General features: G+C 42.0%; 1 long non-coding RNA gene and 1 other non-coding gene across 3 annotated transcripts in view; one reads left to right on the top strand and one right to left on the bottom strand.

Moving 5' to 3' along the window:
* LOC116070736 overlaps nucleotides 1-3,982 on the top strand; it is a 14,504-nt gene extending 10,522 nt beyond the window's left edge. Inside the window, exons 7-8 of one of the 2 annotated variants that reach the window (XR_004110543.1) lie at nucleotides 3,107-3,258; nucleotides 3,738-3,982. This is a non-coding gene — a long non-coding RNA (uncharacterized LOC116070736). Of the gene's footprint in view, nucleotides 1-3,106; nucleotides 3,276-3,737 lie in introns of both variants that reach the window. The other variant, XR_004110542.1, reaches the window with a different exon arrangement.
* LOC116071484 lies at nucleotides 3,841-3,996 on the bottom strand. Its single transcript, XR_004110917.1, has one exon. It is a non-coding gene; the product is annotated as a U1 spliceosomal RNA (small nuclear RNA).
* Nucleotides 3,997-5,188: the final 1,192 nt, after the last annotated feature.

The raw sequence follows: 5,188 nt of genomic DNA, 5'->3' as shown, positions 1-5,188 counted from the left end.
AAGTTGACCTTATAGCTTTGGATTCTTAAAAGTTCAGGCTTTAGTCCCTAGTAAGAGCCTTCTTGGGTGTGTCACGTGATAGCAAATGGCATCTTGGCAGGATAGGGGCAGGGAGTTGATCACTCAGTGAGATAGGAAGCCGGACAGCCAGATGAAGAAACCACTCTCATTAGAACTCACCTATACCATAAGCCTATGAAGGATAAACAGCATTCATCCTTTCTAAGGATAATGTCACCAGTTACATTATTACTCCCACGAGGCCTTGCCCCTCAAAAGGTCCACCACCTCTTACTATTGCCACACTGAGAACCAGAATTCCAGCATAAACCTTTGGGGGACACACTGGAACCACGTTCAAACCACAGCACACTCACTCAGCCAGCCGTCACTCAGCCTGCACTAGTGTATGATCTTGAAGGCACTTACACCAAGACCACATGCACAGCCAGCAAGCTCAGCAGTGTCCCCAGAAGACAAAGACATACCATTCATTGGCAACGTACTGAGGTTTGTCCAACCTAATACAGCTAACAGGTGAGAACTGATCTAGAGTTCTCTGTGAGACCTTCCAATTTTACATAAATATTGAATTATCCTATAGCAAGCATCTGACTGTAAGGTTCACGACTGTTCCTTATATCTGCTGCAGTATCTGTGGCAGATGACCTCACAGGCACCCCAACCTCAGGGCAGGCTGACCACTTCCACAATTTGTAAACCACTTCTCAGTCTAGGACTTCCTGTTATAGGTCATTCATGTCAATGACAAAAAGCCTCAAAATTCACTCTTGAAATGGGGGTCTACACACAAGTATGACTGAGGAGTCTCTCTCTGCTACCCATCTCTCCACAGTCTCCTAAGCTTAGTAAACTCATACAGCCTGATAAAATCCCATGGATTTGGTGGCTTAAAAAGAGGGGTTTTATTTTTTTCACAATGAAGGGAGCTGGATGTGTAAGTCAAGGTGCCAAGCAGAGCTGATTCCCCCTGTGGCTTTTTCCTTGGATTGGAAATGACCATTTGCTCAGAGCATCTCTACAGTCTTCCTTATGTGGATGTCAGTGTCCTGATCCCCTCTTAAGATGGGACAAAGTCCAATGACTGGACCCATCTACCTCACTCACCATTTTTATAGGACCTCTCTCTACATTTGTCAAATTAAGATTAGAGCTTTGCCATGTGAAACTGGGTAATAGAATTCAGCTGTGAGCACCGCCAGCCTGGTGCTTTCATGTATATCCCCTTGCAATGGTGGTCTCCAGGCCTGGCTATAGCTCACCTTTCTTTTACCTTTTACATTTTAAAAAAGAATTTCATACATGAATACTCTATTTACATAATATCTGCCTCACCCAATATTCTCCGTACTTCTCAGATTCATTGGCCTCTTTTTTTTTTTAAGATTTATTTATTTATTTTGTGTATATGAGTACACTGTAGGTGTCTTCCTAGATATACCAGTAAAGGGCATCTGATCCTGTTACAGATGGTTGTGAGCTACCATGTGGTTGCTGGGAATTGAACTTAAAACTTCTGGAAGAGTGGTAAGTGCTCTTAACTGCTGAGCTATCTCTCCAGCTCAACCTTTTCTTATTTAATAATTAATTAATTAGTTTACTTTACATCCCAACCACAATTTCTCCTTCCTCCTTTCCTCTCAGTCCTTCCTCCCTAATCTACTCTTCCTCCCTTTCTCTTCAGGAAAGAGAATGACTTCCCATGAATATCAATCAGCCCTGGCATATCAAGTTGCAGTAAGACTAGACTTATCCTCTCCTACTGAGGCTAGATGAGGCAACCCAGTAGGAGGAAAGGTTGATGTCTTTTTTGATTTTGTGTGTGTGTGTGTGTGTACACACATGTAAACTCCATGTGTTTCATTTGGAGTTGGATACATACATAAATACATATACACACGTAATTATATATCCACACTCAAACATATATAAATATATATAGTGTTATGTTTAGGACTGACCACTTCTGATTGGATAACCCAGAGGATGCTTGTCTCTGGAGAAGACTAGTTCTTCTCTTAGCAACTATTACCTGCCTGAGCCTTGCGAGATTTTTTTCCCACCATCCATGATAACATGTTGAGTGGTATGGTCTTATGCGAAACTTGTATTGGTAACCATATTGTGGGTGCAACATTCCTGTGTCTAGGATACAGTATCTCAATGATCTTCTCATCCTCTTTCTCTTAGCATCTTTGCTTCCCCTCTTTCATGTTGTTCCTTAGGTATAGGAATATGTTATAGATATCCCAGTTGAGGATGGATACCTCATGGTCACTTATTCTTTGTATTTTGATGATACCTACAGTAACCTCTTTTTGCTGCAAAAAGAAGCTTCTTTGATGAGACTTGAGAGCTACACCTATCTGTGGTTATACAGAGGGGTATTTAGAATGCGGCTGGGAAGTATATCGATTTAGGAAAGTGTCGGTAGTTGGTTTCTTCTCTAAAGCCCATGACATCATCAGTCATAGGAAACAGAACTGAATATTGCATTAGGGTTTGTTAGAGAAACAGAATTAGTATGATGCATATATACATACACACACACATATACACATAAATACACACTGTGAGTATATGTTGTGTGTAATAATTTATTTGATTGGCCAATGTAATAGATTGCAGATTAGGTCATTCCGCAATGGCCATCTGCATGCTGGCTGGTGAGCCAGAGAACCTGGTTGTTGCTCAGTCCTAGAAGCTGCAAGCCTCAGAACAAGGTGAATCAATGATGTCACCCTTCCTAATACAGAAACTCCTGGAAGATGTGCTTATATGCATCTCATGGAAGGGCTTCTTCAAAAGCTAGAGTCTAATGTTCATGGAAAATGGTAGCCACAGTCACCCATAGTTTCTCAGAATGGAGCTCTTAAAAATAAAAACTTCCCCTTCATCAGAACAAATGATTTTGGTCCAATAGTATGATATCTATCTTTTTAAATGCCCATATTGATAAGAAGATCAAAATGGCTCATTGAGAGCCTTATCAGACAGGTTTCAGCCACAGCACTGCCAAGTCTTTGCAGGGCAAGATCTCCATCCTGATTTTGTCTACATCTTTTCTCTGTTATCATTTCTCCAGGTTCCAGAACTGACATCACATACCCTTGCCTCAGCCTAGAGGTTTCCCTGCCAGGAGACAGGGCTGGCACCTTCTAAAGAGGGTTCTAGGACTACCCAGGAATCAACACAGTCTGAATGGAAGATCACAGTATCCATGAGCAAGGAAAGATTGTAAGAACTTCCAAAATGTAGGTGCCATACAAAGTCCACAAAATGTACATGTTTTGAATACTCAGAGGAGAAACATTGTAAATTACAGAAGACACTTGTAAAATAAATGTATATTTGTGAGAGAAGAAAAAAGGATAGAAGGGAAGGGGAGGGAGAGAATATAAGTGTGTTTGACAGAGAGAGAGAGGGGAAGAGAGAGAGGGAGGAAGAGAGGGGGGAGGAAGAGAGAATGAGAGAAAGAAAGATGGGAATGGAGAGAGTGCGTGTGTTACACAGGGAGGGGAATAGCACCTTCTTTTCTATCTCACAATTCCTCTGGAATGGCACCGCTTGTCCACTGACAACTACCACCAATACATTCTCTGAGCTCCAGATTTATATTCTCCACCATCAGACAATGCCACCAGTATGCTCTGCACCTACTTCATCATCACTAGTTGGAGGGTCCAACTTGCTTCTTTTTCTGGTTTCCTATGCAGAACTCAGGACAAGACATAGAACATACTGTTCCAAGTCATGGAGTGGAGAAAGCTTTCTCAGTGTCTGCCCGGCAGACTGGCAGCATCCACATCTCTTTTTGGTGATAGAACACCAATACTTTTTGCTACCACAAATTATGCAGCCGACTTCCCTGCCTTTGGAGGAGTCACGGGTTAACATACCTAGAGAGCAATGGATGAGCCTCACCTTGGGAAAATCACCCTTATGATCATGAGATCTCCCCTGCCAGGTAAGTATGTATCCACACCTCTAGCAAGCTTGCTAGAAATGCATACTCTCAGGATCCACCCAGGTATATAGAATCAGTCACTCTAGGGGTTGCAGCTATGATCTGCTTGAATGGGTCCTGACATGCTGGCCTGAGAAACACTGACTGAGAAACAAGACTCAGGATTCAACCTAGACATTGCTGGGCCTGCCTAGCCACATAGTGTTTAAGTCTCCTGTGTTTGTGCCATTAAACGTAAATCCTGTTAAATGTCTGTCTTCTCCTCTGAGCTCCGGGGACCTTGATTAAGTCTTATTTACTTTCCAAACTAACACGTGCACTGTGTCTGGCATTGAGCTAAGGCTCAAAAGCTTTTGAACTGCTATCATGAAGTTGTTTCAAATGATGAACTTCGTGCCAGAGGTGTCCCTACCTATGCAACAGATGACACCCCTAACTTGAATGGTCCCCACAGCTGCCAGTGAGGGCAGGGAATACAATTAACACACCACACCTTTTCAAGAGAACAACTCCAGGGAGGATCTCACCTCTTGAACAATACAAGTATAATCCCTGATAAGAGATTCTCATTGTCCTTTGTATATTCTTAAACCAGTGTTTTTACTCGTGTTTAAACATTAGGTGTGCAATTTTTCCTGACTCTCAAGTAAATGGCTTTGTGTGGCAGCAACCCACACAGAAGGAATGACATTAGTCCCTAGTTCTCTGCTTTGGGAAAGTCCTTGGAAGCCTTTGTCAAACTGAGCTCAATTAAACATCAGAAAGTAAGTTGCAGCCACACAATGGCTTAGACAAAATGAGTATTACTTAGCTATAAAAAGATATATGTGGGATCTTTCAACAACTTCTTTATTTCAAACTCATAATAACTTAATGAACAAAGTTATTGCTCACCTATTTGGCTGTGGTTTATATAAGAGACCATATTCCTGTTCCTTTCTATAGCTGATTGAGCTGCTGGAGTCACCTTACCCAAGATTGTCAATGCTAGTGGGGGCACAATGAAAGAGAGAGACTAGGGGAACCATTATTCAGCATGAGCATTTCTTGCCTACGGCATCTATTTGGAGAGTGTAGAGATACCGGCTTCATTCATAGCTGGGAAAATTAAAATCAGGAGCTGACTTGTGAATGAGCAGTAGAAACTTAAACACCAAAGGGATGCAAATGTCCAGAATGGTATAAGATCCACAGAGAAGA

This window comes from Mastomys coucha, unplaced genomic scaffold (assembly GCF_008632895.1).
Source record: "Mastomys coucha isolate ucsf_1 unplaced genomic scaffold, UCSF_Mcou_1 pScaffold22, whole genome shotgun sequence".
Classification (NCBI taxonomy): domain Eukaryota; kingdom Metazoa; phylum Chordata; class Mammalia; order Rodentia; family Muridae; genus Mastomys; species Mastomys coucha.
Note: the sequence above shows the minus strand (reverse complement) of the source record. Positions and strands in the feature narration are given on the sequence as shown.